The sequence below is a fragment of the Ambystoma mexicanum genome, chromosome 4q (genome assembly GCF_040938575.1).
Source record: "Ambystoma mexicanum isolate Mex_15411 chromosome 4q, UKY_AmexF1_1, whole genome shotgun sequence".
NCBI classification, from domain to species: domain Eukaryota; kingdom Metazoa; phylum Chordata; class Amphibia; order Caudata; family Ambystomatidae; genus Ambystoma; species Ambystoma mexicanum.
The window spans coordinates 249587616-249613338 of NC_090928.1; the positions used below are offsets into that span (position 1 = coordinate 249587616).

Genomic DNA, 25723 nt, shown 5'->3' on the forward strand with positions numbered 1-25723 from the left:
CCATCAGAAAACACTGGAGAATACTGCAGAATGATCCCATTCTACATAAGTTGTTCCCTAAATCACAGATGATGGCTTTTAAGCATGGACGTAACCTGAGAGACACACTGCTAAGGGCTGAAAAAAACCAAAGACTAGCAACTGGTCTTGAAGACAAGAAAGAAGGGAACGTTCCCGTGTTTAAGTTGCACACATTGCAACAAGGTGGACAAAGGAGACTCGATCTCTCACCCCCACACAGGGAAAAGAATTAAATTGAGAGACTTTGCAACTTGTCTCACCCTGGGAGTCATTTATTCCATCCAATGCCCCTGTGGTCAAATGTACGGGGGACAAACCACTAGACCTGTCAAAGACAGATGGACAGAGCATAAATCGAACATCAGGTGCAAGAATGGAAAGTCACCACTGTCAAGACACTTCATGGAGAATCACCACACAATAGCCCAACTTAAGTTTCAAGTCTTAGAGGTGGTGAAACGCCCATACAGGCGGGGGGGGGGGGGCGGGTGATTACCAGTCCCTCCTGTCAAGAAGAGAAAAATATTGGATTCATTACCTTGATACAGTATATCCCAGGGGTTTTAAGGACGAGTTCTCACTCAAATGTTTCATTTGAGGACCGTGTTGGAATTCATTTTACCTTACAGAGTATGGAAGGAATCGAGTTACAAAGTTATGATACTATTGGTTTTGCCATGTTGATCACGTAACAAAGTCTGTAATCATTATTAGAATATATATGGGTAAAGTGCATTTAAGGCACCAACGATATTAATACTGTTTCCATTTTGAGTATATTTTAGAAACTGTAGCAACACTGTGTATCGTACTACACTACGATGTATATAAGCCGAGATTCATTAATTGACTGGTGCTTCATAGTGAGATTGTTCATGTTAAGTAGATTGTTATACTGCATTTGTAAATGTCCTCAAATGCATTGTAGATAGTTGTTCAGTCATCCATGTTAACTATTTAAGGAAAATACTACAAAAGGATGTGGATCGACGAGTCTCATAATACACTGGTGAACTTTTCCTTTTTCCCCGCACAGTTACTTATACATTTTACATATATATTTCAGTGAGTTACCCAAACTGGGGCTTTTAGATTCTCAACACTACCGTATAAACCCCAACGTGACACATTATATTCATGCCGTACCAGATCTATTACAAGATGGATGCCAGGTTTCAGAGTTAGGATTGTAGTCCCTCGTTGCTGACAGTCAATGTCAGAGAGTTTGCTTGTTGAGCCATGAGGGCAGACGTTCGATTCCCAGCATATGCAGCCATCATTGTGGCAACCAGAGCTAGCATCGGAACGCCGTGGAGGGGATTTTGCAGACCTACTAGTCCCAGGTATGAATAGTTTAACTGAGTGAACGACTATCTATCAGTAGAGACATGGATAGGAATCAGTCACTGAAAGTGCTATTTTGTCACATTTATGTCAGCCTGAGCACACGCATTACCGCGCATTCTCATTCACTCGGTAGAACACGTATTCTCTTTTTGAACATCTGGTTACACTAAGGAAAAACAGGGGGACCTGGTGTGGATCACACTAACGTAGAAAGTGAGATACCCGTATACTCGCTTCTTACTAACAACGTAATGTTTGATGTGCAATCCCTAGTTAAAGAGCTGGCTTTGACAATACAAGGTTACTTTACAGTGACCACAGATTAATTCCATAAGAAGACTAGCGCCCTTAACTGCTCACTTAGAATACTATTGTCCGAGGACCCTTTTGACAGGAGATTTGAAGATTTTCCCTCAAGGCACACAGTGGGATTAGAGCACCGCGGAGGCGGAGAGTACTACCAGGATTTAGTAGGCTCTAGATTTATGTGTAAATGTTACGATCCTCGTTCACGAGAGTAAAACAATAGATCACATGTTGGCTTTCTCTCGATTTGTCTTGCACAGGGGACTTGACATACAATACTTGCCGCTATGTAAAGATTAGAAAATTCTCGATTACCCATGGAAAAAAGGAGCACTGCAGTTTAAAGGAAAGGTATATATCCATTTAAGATGGGTAATCTAAATGGAATTCACATGTGATACACTGATGTGAATGGAATATGATAACATATGGTGATGACAATTTGTATTATCACAGCGTGTGTCTATAATATTGGGAACTCCAGGCCCTGTAGGTATTTGAGAGTCATACCTCAGTGAGTTGTGTATCTTTTGTAGATACGTACACAACCGTATTTTATAAGGGGTGGATCCACATCCCTTGTTGTATATTCACTTGAAAAGGTGTTGATGTAATTGGATGGATATTGCCTGATTGACCCATGTCAAATGTTTTCGACAGATTACTTTGAAGATGTGTTATGAATATCTAGATTGACAAGCATCCTTATAGTATTTCCTTTTGTATCATTTGTTCACAGTCCAATTAGGCTCAAGAAGGAGAGAAAAAATCTCAAAACGCGTCAGCCATAGATACTGGACACCAGTACAACTTTGTTGAAAATATTGTGTATTCATTAAATATTTCTCCTTTTAATTTAAAAAGATTGTCTCTATGAGCATTGTGTATGTAGACATTGAGTATAATTGTTTATTTATTACTCTATATTTTGAAATGCTTCTTTAACTGTCTCATGACGGTAGATAATAGTGTGCAAGGGACGTGAGGGTTCCAATCTAGGATCCTCTTTTCTTCTTTGTTTTGCAAATTTGTGGTTCTGTGCCAGGACCATCTTTCCTCCCATGCACTCTTATATTGATAAAGATATTTTCTGAATTGAGATTCTAGCAGTAGGAGTGCACCAAAAACTCTTCTTTTTGTCAGTACTAGAAAAATGCAACTTTGGACCTGGGATCATATTGCGGGTGAAACTGCTGTACACGATGCCCACTGCCAGAGTTAAAGTAAGCAGAGTTCTCTCGGCCCCCATAGACATAAGTAGTGGTATTCGTCAGGGCTGTCCACTGTCCCCCCTACTATTTGCTATAGTAATGGAACCATTCGCAGATGCAATCCGCTGTAGGCATGCACAAAAGTGGGTCCGACTAACAGGCGAACCAGACATTATTTCACTATACGCAGACAACGTCCTACTATTTATCTGCGATCCAGTAAAACACCTGGCACCAATTATGCAAGAAGTTCTCTCCTTCGGAATCCTGTCTAGGCTGCGAATAAACCGCTCCAAATCAGAGCTATTCCCACTCATTGATGCCACCATCCCCCCACCAGATCTTGTGGGCCTTGCCTGATCACCACTGGAAATTAAATACTTTGGGGTGATTGTAATGCGTCACAAGACCTCCCTCTATACACCCAACTGTGGTGTATACCTACCCCAACTAACAGCCAAATTATACTCTTGGGTGAATCTCCCACTCGCACTAGCAGGCCGCGTGTCACTTCTCAAAATGACTATCCTTCCAAAATGACTATACTATTTTTTTAATATACTGCTGTGACCTGGAGCAATATTCTTTGATACACTAAAAGCAGCGATTAACAACTTCATGTGGCACGCTGGCGCAGTCCGGCTTAAATGGGCCGCCTTGACGAGACCCTATACACCTGCACCTGGCGGCCTAGCCGCCCCAGACCTTGTAAAATACTGGATTGCTGCACAGGCGCATTACGCAGCTTACTGGCTCGACGAAGACTCAAAACATCCACATCTAAAAATGTAACGACTTGCAGGTTGTACTTGCGATGTCCACTTGCTGATACTACCACCGCAACCGAAGGACCCTGAAACCAATGACCCAGTCCTCATGACAGTCCTGGCCTGGGGTAAGATATGGAAAATGGTGGGCAACCCCCATCCATACTATAGAAACCTTCCACTGTGGAACATTTTCCCATCACTCCCTAACAAAAGTAAAATAGCAGCACGACAATGGGCAGCAGATGGATACATAACTATGGGCGATATGTACAACATGGAATCTTTTATTAAGTTTCAGGACCTACCAGGCCCTCCACGTAGACAAACACTACATTGGCTACAATTTCAAAAAATCCTGGACCGAGTTCCCAATACAACCACCTGATGAGCCGCTGCTAGATGCAATCATGAGAGGGACCGCCACACGGGGAGGAGTAGGCATACTATATATGGTGTGCTGCATAGCCGCAGCAGCAAGCCATTGATTAAGCTCCGGGAGGCCTGGGCCAGGGACCTAGAAATAAACATCACTGATGACAACTGGGAATCTATGTCCCTACAGACCTGTGCAGTATCCTTCAACTCCAAATTGCGACAAATACAATTCACGGTAATACACAGATTCCACTACACCCCAGCCAGACTACACCTGTTCTTACACACCCACTCTGATCTGTGCCCCAGGTGTCACCCTGTAGGAGTGGGTTCCCTCAATGTTCTTTGGAATTGCCCGAAACTGGGAGAATACTGGAATGGGGTTTGTGATACCATGTCAGATGTCAGAGATGTTCAATTGTACTATAGAACCCAGCCTGTCAAACTGTTTGTTCCATCAATTCAAACAACTACAGTGTATCTTTCACAAATTGGCAAGCTTTTGTATGTTACTAGCAATTCGTGGTGTACTGTTGTTGTGGCTTCGCCCCACTTGCCCAACCATGGCACAATGGCTGTGGACCGTTACATGGGCATCGGATATGGAAGAACGCTGGTCCTTAGTGCAAGCCATGAACTGCAAACGTAAAGACATATGGTCCCCTTTCCGCAATTACTTGTTATCAACTCAGATGTATGTACATGATGCCCAAGCCCCACCAATCGACTAATGCCAGACTTGCTGGTCCACCCGCTTACGAATTTCTGCTCACAGCATATCATGTTGTAATCACCGTAGAGTTAATGCTAATGACTAGGATGTAATGTACCTACTGCTGTCTAAGCTGCTGTCTTCTATCTCTGTTGAAATGCCAAGCACTCAATAAACAAGGTTTTAAAAAAAATGAGGAATTACTGCCTTACCACTTTTTGGGATCTGTTGCTAATAGCACCGGACCGGGTAGCGGTAACGCTAATAGCGTTGGTGGTATGCCGTCACAATTACCGCTGGGATACCACTAACGCTATGATGAGACCCCTAGTCCTAATGAGTCCTGAACCTTCTGGCTCCAATAGATTTATTTGTAAATTTGGTTTTATTAGTTTTACAGATACAAGTCATGCAAAGAAAGGATACATTAAGTACACAATTAACTATCTCATAACGGAGCAGCAAACCCTTACATTTCGATGTATTTAGTGTCTGTCCTGCAAACACATTCTTCATACATAGGGTTCGTGCAAAAACATGACCTTGCCCCCCTCCCTTTTCCCGCCCCCCCACCTCCTGGTCAGAACCTGTATTGCAGGTCAAGCAGCGTTCATCGTGTGGCGAGCAGAGTCAGTGTACAATGCCGAGATTGCGTTGGTCATGAGAGTGTCTGTTGTAAAGCTCAACTTATATGTTGCCTAGGTCAATTCTTGTCCCTCCATCGCCGTGGTAGGAGCATTGTTACGAGATAAGCCGGTGGGCACATATATACTTTTATATTCCATCCATAAGTCTTCGGTCTGAGACAATTTTCCATGTAGCGATGCCGTTATATGTTCCATTATGCATATATTAGAAGAAACATGGATCCATTCGTTTTTCGTGGGAGTTGTAGGCACTTTCCACCTCATTACTAGTGTTGCCCTAGCGGCTAATAGCAGTTGTGGTGCTAGATCCTTGATCTTGACCCAGCCATCCTCATCTTTCTCGAGGGCAAACAATATGAGATAGGGAGTAGGTGTTCTGTCGATACCATCAACTTCTTTGATCCAGCCCAGGACCTCCGACCAGAACACTTGTATTCTGGGACATCCCCACCACATGTGCCAGTAGTCTGCTCTGTTTCCGCATCCACGCCAGCATTCCGGGCTTGTAGTCTGAAACATTTTAGATAATCTGACTGGATCATATTGCCATCTATGCAATAATTTGATTGCATGGAGTTTGTATTGGTTCGAAATGGATATCCGTGTGGCTGCCTGGCATATCGTATCCCATAGGTCTGGAGAGAACTGTTCGGCGAAATCTGTTTCCCATCTGCTTTTTAATGAGTCCGTGGTCACCCCCTCTCCTTCTATCAGTGTTTTGTACATATCAGATATTAGGCCTTTCATTACAGTTCTTGAGTCCAGTATTTTCTCAAAAGGTGTGAGTTCTCTCATTAATTTTGGTTTCCACATGGCTCTTGTCAAAACCCCTTTTATCTGCAAGTATTGAAAGGTGGATAATGGGCCTATTCCGAGGGCTTCGGTTAGTTCAGGGAGCGAGATGAAGGAGTCTTTCTGTTGCAGTTGCCCTACTCTCTCCAATCCAGCCTCATACCACGATTGGAACCTTCCGACCTCTGGGATATGGTCGTTGATTCCTGGGTACCATAAGTGGCTGAGGGGAGTCGGCCAGGTAGTAATGTTCTTGCCATGTGTCCAGATATCCCAGATGGTCATTAGTATCGGGTGGTCTTTGAGTTTTCTACAGATTCTTTTTTTATGTGCCCATAACCATTCAGGTACTGTGGCTGGTGTAAAATAATGGTTGTCCATATTGACCCACTGGGTGTCGGTTTGATTACGCAGGTGTAGAATCAATACTCTAAGTTGGTAGGCTTCATAATATTTTTGAAAATTGGGAAGCCCAACTCCACCTTTATCTTTTGGGAGTGTTAGGGTCTTACATGGAATTCTTGCTTTTTTCCCTTGCCATAGGAATTGGAGCATGGCCCTTTTGATCTCAGTAAAAAAGCTTTTTGGAATCCTAATGGGTATCGCTTGGAAAGGATATAGGAACCGGGAAAGGGATATCATCTTAATTGCGTTGAGCCGGCCTAGCCAGGATATTGTGAGCTTATCCCATCTTGTCAAGTCTAACCTAAATTGCATCAATAGGGGAGGGAAGTTTGCTTCAAATAAGTCACTTAGATTCTTTGTTATTTGTATCCCCAGGTATTGTAGTTGTGAGTGTTCGATATTGAGACCGAATGGGGAGAATCTGATGGTATTCTCGTCTTTTTGACCTTGGAGGGGAAAGAGTGTGGACTTTGTCTTATTTAGTTTGAACCCTGAGAGTTTACCATATTCTTCTATTATGCAGAGAGCTCGGGGGATGGAGACGGAGGGGTTTGTGACATGGAAGAGGATGTCGCCTGCGTAGAGGGCAATTTTGTATTCTGTTGTCCCCAGTCGAATACTTTCTAGTGTAGGGTCTGTCCTTATTGCGATTGCCATGGGTTCTAAGGAGAGGGCAAAGAGAATCGCCGAGAGGGGGCATCCTTGTCGGGTTCCACGCTGCAGGTTGAACCACTGTGAGTATTCCCCGTTCACAAATATAGATGCCTTGGGGTCTGTATAAACTGCGTGTATCGCTCTCCTAAATCTAGTGCCCATTACCACCTTTCGGAGTACTGCCTCAAGGAACCCCCATTCCACCGTATCAAAGGCCTTTTCCGCGTCGATGGAAAGTAGGGCCGGGTCATTCTCCATGGTCTGGGATGCGTGGATCAGGTGCAAGGTTTTGCGAATTGTGTCTGCCCCTTGTCTGCCCAGTATGAACCTGACCTGATCGGAGTGTATAAGTTGAGGAATGAGGGTTTCGAGCCTCGCTGCCAAGATTCTGGTGTATATCTTTGCGTCAAGGTTAAGTAGTGAGATGGGGTGGTAAGAGGAACATTTCATAGGATCCCTCCCAGCCTTGGGGATAACAGTGATCAATGCCTTGGTAAAGGAGTCTGGGGGCTTCCCCGTGTCCATTATTTAATTGAAGAGGAGTGTCAGGAAGGGGGCCTGCGCGATGATGAAGGTTTTATAAAATCCGGCGGTGTAGCCGTCTTCGCCCGGGGACTTGCCCAATGTTAACCTTTTTATGGCGGCCTGGACCTCTAGTTCTGTAATAGGGGATTCTAGTGATTCGACCTCTAAGTCAGGAATACGGGGTACATCTATTGAGGACAGATAGGACTCTGTCTGTGATCGCTCAGGGTCTACCTCAGAGGAATATAAAGTTTCATAAAAGTCGGCAAAATGTTCTGGGATGGTGGTGTAGGGGAGGAATCGTCTTTAATTTCTAATACTCTTCGCTCAGCTCTTTGTTCTCGCAGCCTGGCGGCGAGAAGTGGGTCGGCCTTATCGCCCTTCTCATAGAATTTTCGTTTTAAAAATCTCAGTTTACGCACGACCTGTTCATGCTCCAGTAGTTTCAGTTCATTTCTTTTCTCTCTGGCTTTGTTCATTTTCTGAGGATCTACTTCTTCGCCTATTTTGGGTGTGCTTTCTAATTGGCAAATATCAGTTTGGAGCCTATGTTTAATAAGATTACGGTCTCTCTTCTTTGATGAGCCTTCCCTTATCAAAATCCCCCTCCAGGTGGCCTTCCCGGCCTCCCACACTGTTTGGATACCTCTCCATTGTCGTTTGTTTTGAAGAATTCAGAGATTTCTGTCTCCATTTCAATTCTGAAAACGGCATCCCTCCAAAGGCTCTCATTGCAGCGCCGTTTCCCACTATTTTTAGGTAGGTCGGCCCACTGAATGTCTGTGAGGACCATGTCATGGTCGGACCAAGTGATCGGGGTTATCTTTGCCTGTGATGTTACCTCAGAGAGCTCTCTAGGGAGATACATATAATCTATGCGGGTGTACGTATTATGGGGAGCAGAATAGAAAGTGTAGCCTTGTTCTTCCGGGTGAAGAGCTCTCCAGGCATCCACCATGTTATACAGTTCCATCATATGAGCTAGCTCAGTCGGTTCAGGTCTATTCTGATGAGCCGTGGTAGGGTTCCCAGGATTCCGGTCTGTGGCCGGGTTTGCCCATTGATTAAAATCCCCCCCAAGATGATGTGCCCAGTGGCTTCCAGTAGTATCTTAGGAATTGTTCTGGAGAGAAATCTAGATTGGCCTGTGTTCGGAGAGTACAAGGTGGCAATTGTGACGTTCAGATTACCTAGTTGCCCATTTACTAACATTGCTCGTCCTTCAACATCTGACCATGTCTTGGTTAGCACAAACTCTATGCCTTTTCTAATGAGGATTCCCACCCCTCCCTTCCTGAGTGGGCCAGAGCCCCAAAATTCAGTCCCCACTCGATTCCCAAGAATCTGTCGTTCATCTCCTTTTATGTATTTTGTTTCCTGGAGCAGGAGAATATCTAATACGCTTCTACGAAATTCTCTGGCTACAAGGGACCGTTTTGTCGGTGAATTGAGCCCTTTAACATTGAGTGTTCCAACTCTTAAGGAGACCGGTTCCCTTATATTAATGTTCGTAGCCATAGTTCTTTCTCGCTGGGAGTTGTCTCTTTGTATACACTCGACAAAGCTCTATGCTCACAAGTCGCACGCTGCACTGACTGTTGTGGTTCGTTATGTTTGCTGCTCTGACCTCATTTTTTTCATTGACTTTTCTCTCACCCTCACCCCCCCCTTCCTTCTTCCTAATCGATGGCGTCCGATCGGGCCCGGTCTGTTGTTCCAGGTCGACATCGGACCAGTGCAGGGGTATTTACTTCACGCCCCTTGACCAGAGTAAGTCATCTTAGTCCAGAATGAGCCCCCTGGTGGTTCCACCCTAATTATCTTCATTAGAGTCCAGGGAATGTGTGTGCGTTAGTGCATCCATATCACACTATTTACATACTTTGATTGGAATTGTCTTACCAGTGTCACCTGGTGTCAGTTGTCCATTTCTGGGGAGAGATTGCCTCTCCTGAATTTTCACGACCCTTTGACTCTCCTTCTCCGGGGGCCCTGGAGTCGCCATTCTCTTCCTTCCTTGTTTGTTGCTTCTTGATTAGCGTCTTCTCCTTGCGTTCCTAAGAGGTCAGATATGCACGATTTTATTTCTTTCTATGATCGCAGTCTGAATCTGGTCCCCTCGTATTGGAACGTGAGGGAGAAGGGGTAACCCCATCTATATCGAACATTCTTTTCCTTGAGCATCTTCGTCAGAGGACCGCACATTTTTCTGAGGGTTAGGGTCAAGGAGGAGAGTTCTTGGTAAATGGAGATTTGTGCTCCGCATAGCGTAATCATCTCGCTCATCCTGGCTTTCTCAAGAATTCTAGCTTTGTCTCTGAATTGGTGAAATCGGGCAAAGACTGAGCGTGGTTCACTTGCTGGACCTCCTGCTCTATGAATTTGTTCTGTTACCGGTTCATCCACCTCATCATCCATTGTCAGAAGTTTGATGATGTTGTGAAGTGTCTCCTTAAGGTCCGCTTCCGTTTCCCCCTCTCTCTCAGGAATACCAAAAATGTGTATATTATTCCTCCTTTCTCTATTTTCCAAATCATCGAGTTTAAGTTTAAACTCGTATTCACGTCATTCCAGTTCCGTCATTATTTGGTCGAGTTGCCCTTCCAGTGTGTCAATGGAGGCCTGATTGTTTTCAACTCCCTCGAGTCTGTCCTCCATGCTATCGAGTCGTTGAGTGATCCTATCTATTTTGCCACCTATATTTGTTCCCAGGTTCTTAATCTCCCCAGTAGGGCAGCTATGTCTCCTTTCGTAGCTGCAGCCAGGTTGTCTCCTGGAGTGGCGCAGTTTGCCATCTTGGCGTCAGAGGTTGTAAGCGAGGTGGGGGTGTAGGCGAAGTGAGCTAGCTTATGCTTAGTACTCATACAGATCACAGATGGTGGGCCTGGGTAGAAACTGCATGCGCTGTGATAATCCACGCCTCACTCGTTCTAAAGGTGGATGATGACGGCCTACTCCCTCAAGTTGCGCTGCGGGTAGATTGCGGATGAGGCAGCGCAGGTTCTTGTGTGGGCCTGGGTTGGTGCTGTGGGCGGGCAGGGAGTCGTGCTGGGCAACCGGCCCCTAGGGCGGGTAGGTGCTGTCCCCTGTCGGGTCCGATTATGAATTCTGCCTCTGGTGGGGTTCGCGCACCATTTTTGGCCCATACAACTCCGCCGTTGGGTTCACCCGGGAAGTCGCGGGTCTGTGAGGGCTCCACTCGGCGGCTTTCCCCAACGTCACTCCGTCATAGGTTGGTATGTTCGCGATCCGCAGTTCGCTTCTTCGTGCTGCACTTATTTGTGCTCACCGGGTCAGCTGGCTGATCTCACGTCCTCGTGTGAGGGTGTTTCACTTCGGGAGCCGAACACATGCCTTCCGGGCCTTCTAACGGTGAGAGACACGTAGTTGGTTTCGATTTCCACGTGTCTCGGAGGCCCCAATTTTCCCTTGCGTTTTCTGAGGCCGTGGAGGGCCGATTTACATCAGGATTTTTTCTCAGGGTGGGGGGGACGTTCACACCAAGAAATCCTGTATTTGTTTGGCGGGGGGTTCCAAAAGACGGGGGCTCATTCCATCTTCCGGGGTACTGGTTACGGAGCTCACAGAGAGAGCATGCTGATCTCTGCGATCCCTGTTGGCCATCTCCAATAGATTTATAACACAAACGTTTCCAAGGATTAGAAAAATCAAAGTAGCAAACCTAGGGCCTCATTACAAGTTGGGCGGTATTTCAGCAGTAAATCCACCAGAATACCGTCCAATGGGATTATCGTTACTGGCACTTGGTCCGGCGGAATTACCACTGGATTGCAAGTGGCGGTGGCAGAGTTAATCCCCATTTTGTGTGCGTCCATTGGACTCTGCAGCATTTCTGGCGGAATTACCGTGGGGGAATTACTGCTGTGATAATTCTGCCGATTTTCAGCAGAAAGTGGGAGGATTTACCTCCAGCATAATGCTGGAGGTAAATCCCTCACTCCATGGCCATACTCATAGTATGGCGGTGCGGGAAAAGTGGCTGTAATTCTGTTACCGACAATGAGCCCTCTAGTCCTTTGTATTCCAGCCATACTCTAACACAAAACAGAAAGATTTCTTCTAGGAAGGTTTTGATGGCAGTTACTCAAAGTCTCGTCTTCTCATCAGACCTCTCTGCTTTTAGGGTCTCCTCAAAGGCTTATCTCAGGTGCTTCATGGTTCACTTGTTTCCAGGTTTCTCTCACCCTTAGAACAACCAATGCAGGCCTTCCTCCAGCCCTGGGGTTTCCTTCTGATTTCTGTAGGTTGCTCAACAGCCTTGTTCTTGCTTCTCACTAGGCCCTTCATTAATCTTGACTCTCCTTCATGTTTCACAATAGGTCCCTTCTGGACTTTGGTTCACCGTAGGTCCCACATGGGCCTTCAACTTTATTCTGGATTCACAGTAGGTCTTTTGTGGACATAGGGCCTCAATACATGTTTGCCAGTCCGGAAACAAGGGTGCTAGTAAGCTCACTGGCACCCTTGTTTCCGGATTGGCAAACTGCAAGTCTGCCTGCCTGAGCCGCTGTGCCCGACAGCTCTGACCCTGCTGGGCACAGTGGCCACAGTAGGCAGACTTGTCACAGGAGCACCGGCACTATTGTTAACGGTGCCAGTGCTCCTGTGTCCCCAATCCCATGGGGATTAACAAATGTACCAGTGCCTGACTTCCCGGCCACCGGACTTGTAATAGCCTGTTGGCACGAGGAAGTCAGGCAACAGTAAATTATTTTGGGTAGCGCCGACAGGGTTACAGCCGGACCCGTAATGAGGCCGTATAGTCTTTCTTCTTCCCTCTTCACATTGGGACCCTCATGGACCTTATCTTTCCCAAACTTTATCTCTAATCTCATTATCAGAATTCAGTGTTGTGCCAACGGGAATCCCCCCTATCAGCGTCCTTGTCAGGGTGTCAATATTATTTTACCATCCTGCCAGAGGTGGTTAGGTCCTCCCCAGTTGCGCTAGAGACCTCTGGACCTGGTGTTCCAATTCTCTCTTGGTGCAGGAGCTTCTGGTTCCGTAGCTTGCTTGTCATCTTCTTTCAGGATTTCCAGGTTGTTGCTGCTTCCAATAGCTTTCTTCAAGATGACTCTGCCTTCCTCCAGGCAGAGCTGTATTCCAGTTTCTTCCTGAAAGTGTCTCCCCTTGTAGCAACGGGAGCACAGACAGAGATGTCTGTCTACTCCAGGTTTCGCTCCCTTTCTAGGTCTGTCCAGCCCTTTGAATACTCCCTGTGCTGCGCCCTGATTCCTGTTCTTGTCTCAGATTGATTATTCCTCATTCCATTTTGAATTCCACACCCAAATTGGTAATTTTCTGATTTTTGCTTAATTTACCTTGTTAGAATATTATTAGTGAGGTTTTCACATTTGTTGATTACTTTATAGGAGCCATTACTGCTAATGGTGGTTAGCAAGGGCTTAAAGTAGTGTGTAGTGTGCAACGCCATCTTGTAATTGTTATCCACATGGAGCGTGGCTCTGCAGTGATCTGCTGCCTGATCACATCTGCAAGAACGTGCTTGCCCTTTTTTCTGTAGGTAGCATTGCTTTTGGTTTCACTTCAACTCACAAACAATACAGTTTAGAAAACTCCTTGTCTCTGTTGATAGCCTTTCTGTGACTCTGGTCTCCACCTCAGTATTACCTCTTGCAAGGCTTTCTGGATATTGTGGTCCGGACAAGTAGGCTCCTCTAGTGGTTAACCAACAGGGGCAGAACCACGTATCGGGGGAGAGTGATCCTGCAGCACCGCTCCTCACCCACCATCTAGGAGGCACCTTAGTTAGTAGCTATACCAGCCCAGTCTCTAGCCACTCACTCCCCCCACATACAAGGATGGGGAGTTCAGACAACTCACCACAGGAACCAAGACAAGAACAGTATCCTGTAAGCCTGACCTCCTTTCACTCCTCCCCTCATGTGTCTTTACAAATTCACCTATCACAAGGCCCATCACGGACAGGACCAGCCATGGCCCTCTGGCTTCTCAGTACCAGTGTTACTATGCTGCTGTTTGTTTTGGCCTTCTAAAATAACATAAGCCTCCATGTTCACAATCTTAATGCTAGACAATGGGCCGCTTGTAAGGGGCCCCACAAGGGAAAGAACACCCAGGAGGCCAGCTTCAGGCAAGAGGAGCTAGAGCAAGGAGGGGATTGCAACAGCAAGAGAGAGGCGAGGGGAACAAGAAGAGGGGCCAATGTGGGAGGAGCACAGTGGGCATGGGAGAGAGCAGCAAAGGGCACAGGGTGGCAGAACTGAAACAAATGTATTATCTGCTAGAGAAGTTGTGACAAGGTCTTCTCTTCCTATTCAAAGGAGTGTGTCTTTCATCACAGGATGTCATCATAGAAAGGGAGGTAGGACAAACATGTCAGGCCTACTTGATGCACAAGCTTGAAACAGAGTCAATCTCATATTCACCTGTGGGGATGCCAGCACCATCTATGCACAACACCACACCGCCACATGAAAGTATCTCCTATCCCTGAGACTGGGGCACCCAGCATCCAACAGGGAGCATGAAATAACTTTAGCACAAAGCTGGAGTATGCATACAAGATGTTGGTTCTTAGGAACAATCACAAGGGGAGTATCCCTTACAGTAAATCAGGTATTGTAGATGCCCTGATTCATCCTTAAGTCACATAGCAGATATTCTGAATGCTGGGACCCCGTCTTTCATGAAAGGCATAATCAGACTAGTGCTCCATATTGGGCAATCACTTGCTTTCTACTACTTGAGAAGAGACACATGAAAAACAGGGTGAATCTGGCACCAAGTACTAGGCAGCAGGATACACAGGGGAGGTGGGGGAATTAGACTGAGGACCAAAACACCCCCTAATTTTAGGAACACCTAAAAAAACAAAACTAAAAATTGATCCTCAGTGGGGTCTCACGGTATCACATGTCCAACCTCACTGACTGGAGGGCTAGAGAAAGAATACCCAATTGGGCATAAATCTAGGCATACATGCTAGGCATTATAAATACTTCACAAGAAAAATAGAACCAAATATACAATATTCATTTTATTGAACCTTCAATGGCAGATATAAAGTTTAAAAATGCCAACATAACATAGTACAGTATTCAAAATAAAGCTGGCATAATCCTTAAAAACTTTTATACATTAAAACAAGAAAATAAGAAGAAAAAAAAGGAGAAAAACAGGAAAACAACCAAATCACACCAGTGGCAATGTAAGTATGCCAGGAGACAGAAGTGCGCGTGTAGACCTAGAAAGCCACAAAGTTAGAGGTTACAATCAACACAGAAATATCTAAATCAATTAATTACTAATAAACCTAACCACTAAGGTGGGGTTAGAGAAAAGCAATAATACTACTAAAATAACTGATAACTTTCACACTACTTCACTCCCATTTACCCCAACATGTTTCATTCCTCACACATATCATACACACACAGTCAGGGGAAATTCATCAGGGGTGTATACTAAAAAGCACGGTGTGTCTCAATATGTTGTTTAACACGGCGGAACTGTAATTGCCGCCTCACAGTCTGGATACTTTAGGAGGAATATTTAATAATCCACACCTGTTTTACATGCTACCGCATTGAAAGATATGTAAGCACTGGCTTTAATAAAGGCACATAGGCCCATACAATTTACAGTTCATTCAGAGGTAGACTATTGAAGTCTCTGAAACGGCAGCGGTTAATTTCTTGGAGTTAGAATAAAATTCAGGCTACTCTCCAGCGAAGAGACGGACGCGCGATACCTGTGGACAAACAAAGGAAGAAAGACCAAACGTTATAGTCTCTCTTTCATAGATCTGTTAACGTTACAGAGTCACAACGGAGCTAACAAATGCTCTAAACATGTCAACATTATGTGTCTGGTCAGACAAAACACGGGCTCTTTATATAAAGACTAATCTCCACTATATATCGAAAGAAAGTGTGGAACAAGGCCCTCTCTATAAGGCTTAGTATCTCATACATCAGCGTAACGTAGAGGGGTGTCAAAAGAGTCTTAGCTCATCATAATTCTTACCTTGCGGTGGCTTGCACAATCCTTCAACACATGGAAGTATATGATGAGTGTCTGGATAATTTCCAGAAGCCTCTATCTGCTTAATGCGCAGATTCCACTGTGATAACGCTTAAAGGTATCTATTGACCTAATTCTTGGGAGAGGGAAAAGGGAAGAGAAATTTAAGGAACGTGGTTGACTCTATTACCAAACTATTACTACTATGAGTATTAATGCCTTCAAACGATCACTCTGTCTTACCTTAAGTTAGTAGCATTATGCATACCTCAAATGCATTTATGCGCGTAGGAAAAAACGAGATATTTTCATGTTGCACCACCCAGTCAAGTCTGTCTACACGGATAGGGAACATATAAATACGTCCAATTCAGTAGAACTAAACATGCTTCAAAAGTAAGCAACCACCACATAATTCCCAACTTTAAGAAGCACTGTCCATAACGAGCTCACATAAAGTTCTAAGGATAAGCAACAATATATATGGTTAGCTATTACGGGTACAGCTATCAGAGAAGTCTTGTGCACAAGCGTCTACCGTCTTTCAAACCGATTGACAATTCATACGTACCCGTAGTTTCTAAGTACGAGGAAACATACAATAAGTTAGCCTCCCCCATTTTAGCTCGTTAGCACGACAGCACTCGCAGGGAATAGCTAAAGTAAGTGTCAGGCTCGCAACGAGCGAAACTTACCGTTATAAAGTCGTCATATTTTCGACACAGCTCGTAAGCTGCTAGCGGATCTTCAGGTGGAATGTAGCCCAATTCGGTATCTGTCACGTTGCATTGTATTAATCAGCGAGGGGCCAGCAAAGAAACTCTGCTCAGCCCTTTCATTTAAATAGGCGTGTCCAACATTACCCTCTGGGCCTCACTGAATTAGCGGCAGCTGTGATCGCTGACATGCCCGGAGGCGTCTAAAACTAAGAGGATAAAGGGAATTGTAGTCCCTGTTTAGCGCTAGAAGTTTTCAATTCAGCAGTTTAACAGACTATTCCTAGAGCGGTTCTAAACGGATGGTAACAAAAAACCTCGTATCTATTGCGAGGAAAAAAACTGATTTTAAATTAGTTTACATGGATATTAAACCAGTGCGTCAACCTGACTCAGAATAACTATAAAGAATCAGGGATGACACACGGTTAACTTTACAGGATTCCCTGCCTTGATTTAAAGGAGCCTGCCTAATAAAAATGCCTCGAGCCCCCAGAGAAATCTACGGGTATCCAGGCGCGTGCCGGGATCTGGACTCCGAGGTAAAGTCATAAGATATATATGGTGATACGCAGTTGTTACAAACTAATGAAACCCACAACTAAAGAAGAAAGTAATACAGCGGAAGTGCAGAATAACTAATCAGAGGGGTCCCAAGGAATGGAAGACTGACAACATTGGCCCACTGTTATTGACAGAGGTCATTAGCCGCATCCTAGGACAGGCTATTACCAACATATAACTACAGATCATGTTATGGATCGTTGTATTGAAATCTTATGCTAAATGCCAACCTAGTTAAGCCAGTCGAGTCTCTCATTGAGACCTGTTACTGAACTCTTTGTGAGGAAAATCATGTGTTGTTCCCTCTGCAATAATCTTAATTTATCGCGATTAATGTCACCAGAGGGGTTGATTTTCCAAAGAACACTCCACTGTAAGTCTTCTATTTTATGTGTAAACTCTACCCAGTGATCCACCAAAGGGGCATTCTGGGTCCTATTCCTAATACAACTCTTGTGTTCACCTATTCTTATTTTAATTTTCCGCTCGGTTTTACCAATGTACAATCGGTTACACGGGCACCAAATTGCATAGATAAGCATCGTGGAGTTACAATTACTGAAATGTGTTTGTCGCCACGGGGTTTTCAATCCCAGATTCACTTCTGTGCTTCTAGAGGTAGAGCTGCAACAGGTACAGTGGCCACAAGCTGCGTGGCCAGCTAGTTTCGAAAAGCCCCATTTCTCGGGGAGTGTGCTCTGTTTTATATTTTTCAAACTCACGTCATTACGTGTGATTAATTCCTTTAGATTACGACTCCTTTTGAAAGCGACTATAGGTCTTTCGAGTGGTTTTTCACCAGACTCAAGGACATTCCAATTTTTCAGCATGATCTTTTTAATCTGATTAGAAAGATGGCTAAAGGTATTGACAAATACCAGTTTCTCATCATCCTTGGTCTTGGCATTAGTTTTATATTCCAATAGTGCTTGTCTATTGTTGTTAAAGGCTCGCTTTTTGGCAAGATAAGTAAGTTTGGCTGGATAGCCTCTTGTAATTAGTCTTTTACTGAGGCCCTCTGCTTCTTCTTTGAAGTTAGATATAGAGGAACTATTTCTTTTCAAACGTAAAAACTGACCCAGCGGCAAATTATCTTTTACGTGCTTGGGATGAAAACTCTCATAGTGTAGAAGGGAGTTTTTGTCAGTTTGCTTATGGAACGGTTTAACACTAAGCAGTTGAGTGATAGCGTTCGATGTTATTGTAATGTCTAAGAAGTTCAATTCGACATTGCTGTGACTCATAGTAAACTTCAAAAACTGATCTTGTACATTGAGCCACTGGAAGAACTCAACTAATTCTTCTACAGTCCCATTCCATATGACGAAAATATCATCTATATACCTTTTCCATGTTCTAATCTTATGTCTAAAGGTATTGACTGTGGATAGAATTCTATGGGTTTCAAACTGCTCCATATAAAGGTTGGCCACACTCGGTGCTAAGGTGGCCCCCATAGCAGTACCCTGAATTTGCCTAAAGTACTCACCGTTGAAATGGAAATAGCTCTCCGTCAGAGCCATTTCAGCGCACCATAAGACAAATGACATGGGTACTGCAGAATCCGGATATTCAGACAGTAAGCGTTCTTCCAGCATTTCTAATGTGGCTTGTTGCGGTATACTCGTGTAGAGAGCCACAACATCTAGACCCACTAATAATTCACAGCTTGGATCAAAAGCTAGATTTTCAACCTCATTGATCATCTGTATCGTGTCCTGTACGTACGATTGCATTTTACGTACAAGGGGTTGGAGAAAGAAGTCGGTAAACCTAGAAAGAGGTTCTAGAACTGAGTTCACCCCGGAGACAATAGGTCTTCCTGGTGGGGGAGAAATATTTTTGTGGATCTTTGGCAGTGTATAGAATTGCGGAATCTGTGGTTTCACCGCGCACAAGAAGTCAGACTCTTTCGTTGTGATCCAACCACGTTCTTTAGCCTTCATAACTTTTAAACGGATCCGTTGTTGTAGTTCTAGCGTGGGATCACCTAGTAAAGGTGTATAGCACTGTAAGTCAAGAAGTTGTCTATAGCATTCTGCTAGATAGGATTCACGATTCTGAAGTACTATTGCACCTCCTTTATCTGCTTTGCGGATAATAATAGCTTTATTCTCAAAAAGATCCCTCGTTGCTAGCTTTTCACGATTATTGATGTTATGGAAAGTAGACCTCTTCTTCGCCTGTGACTCCAGATTTATTAAATCACGCATTACTCTTCTTTCAAAGACCACAGCCTCAGCTGTCCTCTCACTGGTGGGTACACTGAAATTAGATTTAATGTGGAGTCCTGTGATTCCATTATCACTTTCAAATTGTTTATCTTGGAAGTACTGTTTTAAATGGACTTTTCGCATGAAGGCAAAGAATTCTTGTCGAAAGAGGAACTCATTGTGCAAGTTCGTAAAAACGAATCCCATGCCCTTCTCTAACACTGACGTTTCATCGTCTGTGAGTTGATGGGAAGAGAGGTTCACCACAAGGCCTGCATACTTCTTGTCACTCGTGCCTCTGGTTCCCAGCCCATTTGGCCCAGGTCTAAAAAAGAAGAAGAAGAGGAGGCAGAACCAGGGGTTTGTAGGATGTTGCTGCCCCTGTTCCCGCGAGTCCCACGATTTCCATTGTTTCGCCCACGGTAGTTATTTCGCCTATTGCTCTGACCTCGTTTCGAGCCCCCTCGAGTCGTTCTGGGGTCGCCATAATTACTTCCATCACTCGAGCTGAACGAGGTATTACGAAAAGTAACCCGTTTTTTGTTACCCATTGCGGATGGATTAGAAGTGTCGTCTGGTTTATAATCATCAGCTGTATAATAGAATGCTTTATCGTGTGTGAAATTCTGAATATCTTTATTCAGTCGCCTTACTCGATCTTTAAGGGTATCTTCCTTAAAGGCATTCATTTCTGCTAAGAGGGACTCAGCTTGTTTTTTATACAGGTCAAGAGGGATTACTTTTTTAATCTCTTCTTCCAATGCCGAGAGCTCTATCAAGATTTTCTCTGACATCTCATTAGCCGTGTCGATGATCAAAATCATCCAATCCCTTCCACATTTAGTGGCAACATAGCTCCATTGTAAAATGAAGTTTTTATTATCAAGGAAAAGTCGCGGTTCATTTCTAACGACCAGACCCTGTGGCAAGATACCCTTTCTAAGATATTCGAGCATAATAGACCCATGGAGCTCCGTCCGGATCAGTCTTTTCTTAATCTGGGAAAGTTCATCCCATTTTGTAATATTTGCTGTTAAATCTGCTGTCCCTCCCAATAACGAAGATTTATTAAGGAGTTCGGTAACATATTCATCATTGTAACTTCTACATCGTTCCAACGCCATCTTCCCCCAACTGGAGGAGCAAGGTGGAATAAGGAAAGAGAGAGCACAGAGAAAAAGTGGGGAGGGAAGGCTAAAACCCGAGAAAAAACTGGACGTTGGCTAAGTAGGGAAGGGGGGAGAGAAGGACTGGAGATCAAAAGAGCCCGGTTTAGAATTGACCAATCACATAATGAATTGAACTACCTCACAGCCTATTGGCTGTGCTAGAACAGCAGGATACACAGGGGAGGTGGGGGAATTAGACTGAGGACCAAAACACCCCCTAATTTTAGGAACACCTAAAAAAACAAAACTAAAAATTGATCCTCAGTGGGGTCTCACGGTATCACATGTCCAACCTCACTGACTGGAGGGCTAGAGAAAGAATACCCAATTGGGCATAAATCTAGGCATACATGCTAGGCATTATAAATACTTCACAAGAAAAATAGAACCAAATATACAATATTCATTTTATTGAACCTTCAATGGCAGATATAAAGTTTAAAAATGCCAACATAACATAGTACAGTATTCAATATAAAGCTGGCATAATCCTTAAAAACTTTTATACATTAAAACAAGAAAATAAGAAGAAAAAAAAGGAGAAAAACAGGAAAACAACCAAATCACACCAGTGGCAAAGTAAGTATGCCAGGAGACAGAAGTGCGCGTGTAGACCTAGAAAGCCACAAAGTTAGAGGTTACAATCAACACAGAAATATCTAAATTAATTAATTACTAATAAACCTAACCACTAAGGTGGGGTTAGAGAAAAGCAATAATACTACTAAAATAACTGATAACTTTCACACTACTTCACTCCCATTTAACCCAACATGTTTCATTCCTCACACATATCATACACACACAGTCAGGGGAAATTCATCAGGGGTGTATACTAAAAAGCACGGTGTGTCTCAATATGTTGTTTAACACGGCGGAACTGTAATTGCCGCCTCACAGTCTGGATACTTTAGGAGGAATATTTAATAATCCACACCTGTTTTACATGCTACCGCATTGAAAAATATGTAAGCACTGGCTTTAATAAAGGCACATAGGCCCATACAATTTACAGTTCATTCAGAGGTAGACTATTGAAGTCTCTGAAACGGCAGCGGTTAATTTCTTGGAGTTAGAATAAAATTCAGGCTACTCTCCAGCGAAGAGACGGACACGCGATACCTGTGGACAAACAAAGGAAGAAAGACCAAACGTTATAGTCTCTCTTTCATAGATCTGTTAACGTTACAGAGTCACAACGGAGCTAACAAATGCTCTAAACATGTCAACATTATGTGTCTGGTCAGACAAAACACGGGCTCTTTATATAAAGACTAATCTCCACTATATATCGAAAGAAAGTGTGGAACAAGGCCCTCTCTATAAGGCTTAGTATCTCATACATCAGCGTAACGTAGAGGGGTGTCAAAAGAGTCTTAGCTCATCATGATTCTTACCTTGCGGTGGCTTGCACAATCCTTCAACACATGGAAGTATATGATGAGTGTCTGGATAATTTCCAGAAGCCTCTATCTGCTTAATGCGCAGATACCACTGTGATAACGCTTAAAGGTATCTATTGACCTAATTCTTGGGAGAGGGAAAAGGGAAGAGAAATTTAAGGAACGTGGTTGACTCTATTACCAAACTATTACTACTATGAGTATTAATGCCTTCAAACGATCACTCTGTCTTACCTTAAGTTAGTAGCATTATGCATACCTCAAATGCATTTATGCGCGTAGGAAAAAACGAGATATTTTCATGTTGCACCACCCAGTCAAGTCTGTCTACACGGATAGGGAACATATAAATACGTCCAATTCAGTAGAACTAAACATGCTTCAAAAGTAAGCAACCACCACATAATTCCCAACTTTAAGAAGCACTGTCCATAACGAGCTCACATAAAGTTCTAAGGATAAACAACAATATATATGGTTAGCTATTACGGGTACAGCTATCAGAGAAGTCTTGTGCACAAGCGTCTACCGTCTTTCAAACCGATTGACAATTCATACGTACCCGTAGTTTCTAAGTACGAGGAAACATACAATAAGTTAGCCTCCCCCATTTTAGCTCGTTAGCACGACAGCACTCGCAGGGAATAGCTAAAGTAAGTGTCAGGCTCGCAACGAGCGAAACTTACCGTTATAAAGTCGTCATATTTTCGACACAGCTCGTAAGCTGCTAGCGGATCTTCAGGTGGAATGTAGCCCAATTCGGTATCTGTCACGTTGCATTGTATTAATCAGCGAGGGGCCAGCAAAGAAACTCTGCTCAGCCCTTTCATTTAAATAGGCGTGTCCAACATTACCCTCTGGGCCTCACTGAATTAGCGGCAGCTGTGATCGCTGACATGCCCGGAGGCGTCTAAAACTAAGAGGATAAAGGGAATTGTAGTCCCTGTTTAGCGCTAGAAGTTTTCAATTCAGCAGTTTAACAGACTATTCCTAGAGCGGTTCTAAACGGATGGTAACAAAAAACCTCGTATCTATTGCGAGGAAAAAAACTGATTTTAAATTAGTTTACATGGATATTAAACCAGTGCGTCAACCTGACTCAGAATAACTATAAAGAATCAGGGATGACACACGGTTAACTTTACAGGATTCCCTGCCTTGATTTAAAGGAGCCTGCCTAATAAAAATGCCTCGAGCCCCCAGAGAAATCTACGGGTATCCAGGCGCGTGCCGGGATCTGGACTCCGAGGTAAAGTCATAAGATATATATGGTGATACGCAGTTGTTACAAACTAATGAAACCCACAACTAAAGAAGAAAGTAATACAGCGGAAGTGCAGAATAACTAATCAGAGGGGTCCCATGGAATGGAAGACTGACAACATTGGCCCACTGTTATTGACAGAGGTCATTAGCCGCATCCTAGGACAGGCTATTACGAACATATAACTACAGATCATGTTATGGATCGTTGTATTGAAATCTTATGCTAAATGCCAACCTAGTTAAGCCAGTCGAGTCTCTCATTGAGACCTGTTACTGAACTCTTTGTGAGGAAAATCATGTGTTGTTCCCTCTGCAATAATCTTAATTTATCGCGATTAATGTCACCAGAGGGGTTGATTTTCCAAAGAACACTCCACTGTAAGTCTTCTATTTTATGTGTAAACTCTACCCAGTGATCCACCAAAGGGGCATTCTGGGTCCTATTCCTAATACAACTCTTGTGTTCAAGTACTAGGCAGACAGAGAGGAAAGGCAGAGAGGAAAGGCAACCGAGTTAATCTTGGAGAAAAGGTCTAAAATAATGTGGAGCCATCTTGGAAAGTGCACAATGTTTTGGCAGTTGTCTGCATGAAAGCCAAACCATGTCCCGATCTCTGAATCTTGAAGTGTCCCCACGTCTGCAATCTGCCATTTCCTTGTAGCATTGCTGAGTCTCTTTGAAATTGAGCAAGAACTGTTGGTGCTCTTCATGAAGGTCTTCTAAGAGCCGGTTCAATGAGAGAATTGTTGTGATCGGATGAGGGGCCACTGCAAAGGCCATAGGCTGAAAGATTGACTATATCCTGTGAATGTGTGGGAGGAGCTGCTGTAGGAGAATTCTACAGTAGGAAGCACATTCAACCAAGTTATCTTGGGCAAAGGAAGAGAAGCAACACAGACAATTGTCTAGGTTCTGGTTGAGTCTCTTTGTCTGCCCATTGGACCATGCTGGTTCCAGGAGCCGAGGGCCCCATTTAGTACCCAATAATTACAGAATCCAGAATGCAAAAGTGTATTGGTATCCCCTATCAGAAATGATTACCAAAGGAAGACCCTGTAGTCTGTAAAAATCATAGATCCAGAAATATACCCCAGATACCTTCACATAAGTCTCTTTTTTGTTTCTACACAAGATCAACCTTTTATTTTTTACATCTGTACCAGATCCATCATTCAGTCTGAAACAGATGGTGTTTGCTCACTTTTCCAGTTCCTTAAAATAATGTTCTTAGCAGATAGTGAGGCTCTGAAGAACCAACATCTTTGTGGAAATGAAAGACCTTCTCCAGTTGATCCTGTCTTGCCCGTCTTGTTCCACTTGCACCTGATGCAGTTCATTCCACCTGGTTACGTGAGGATGTGCGCATTATAAATGCTATAATTCAACTCAACTCATAATATATATGTGTGTACGTGTGTGCGTGCACGCGTGCATGTGTGCGTTTAGCTGGTATTGCCTATACTAGTGCCATAATTGTTTGTTGTGTGTGAGAAAGGCTTGGAATGCGTGTGCCTGTGTTCTATCTGTCCTGGGCCCCCCTCAAAGAGCACTTGCTTATCTGTAATTGTTCTCACACTGTATGCTTCTGTTCTCAGGTTTCCATGTTTTCTGTTTTTCCATGATCTTACTTGCTTCAAGAGTTGCATTGGAGGCTGTTTAAATGCATTTGATTTGTAGGCACCTATAAATACAGCTTATTTCGTAAAAAGGCTGCTATGACTGGGGAAGCTTTGGAAATGCTGCATATTATGTTGTGCAAGTGATGTGTGTTACTCACACAACCATGCACCACAGTGATTAAGAAGGTGTGTTGACATGGCAATTAGACCCCCCACACCCATTAAATTCTTGGCCTCTATACTCAAACTTCAAGGAAGTGACATTGCATAGCAGCTCTGATGTTCTCACATTAAACAAGTATAGCAGTCTGCTGAGGAGTGCTGATACTGGCTCATTAAAAATGCAGTCGCTGATTATGTTCCAGTAGCTCAGAGGTGCCCCCATTAGAAGTCCAAACTCACTGACGAATGGAATTGGACAGGGCCTCGCCCCTCCCCCAGTTGGGGTTAGAAGTTCTCTCCATTTCCTAATTCTGCTTTCTTTTATAAGCATCTGCGAACATTCTGTCCTTGTCTTATATCGATTGTGTCTACATTCCCGTACAGACAGTGAAATCTGTGTATTCGGATTCCAAAACGCATCAAACAACACAGAAAAACAAACAATGCAATTGGTCACACCTTGACCTACAAACAGTAAAGCAAAACACATATCACCAGGGAAAGCTTAAAACGCAATTAATTCATTTCCACGATCTGCATTAATCAATAAAAATGAGGCAACATGATATAGATTACTGACGATCATTTCATTGTATAACAGCCCCACGGCACAGTGTGATTCTTCTGGCCAATCAGCTTTAAAAAAAACAAGCACAGGCAAAAGCAATTCCAAGAGTGGGGAGGGACAGTAAAAACAGGAGGGAGGTTCTCCATTCTGGAAATCCACTGGACATGAGCACATTTAATAAATACCGTTTACAAAGGTCACTGTAAAGAGAACAAAACTTCAGTGTTTACATCTCCCGAACAAACAATG

At 43.8% G+C, this 25723-nt stretch overlaps 1 protein-coding gene across 3 annotated transcripts in view; it reads left to right on the forward strand.

The window, feature by feature from the left end:
- The first annotated feature begins 1266 nt into the window (after positions 1–1266).
- Positions 1267–25723, forward strand: part of HNRNPLL (heterogeneous nuclear ribonucleoprotein L like) — a 649202-nt gene continuing 624745 nt past the window's right edge. For 2 of the 3 annotated variants that reach the window (XM_069607810.1, XM_069607812.1), the window contains exon 1: positions 1267–1364. The gene's annotated coding sequence lies outside the window, so the exon portion shown is untranslated. The remainder of the gene's footprint in view (positions 1365–25723) is intronic. The other variant, XM_069607811.1, reaches the window with a different exon arrangement.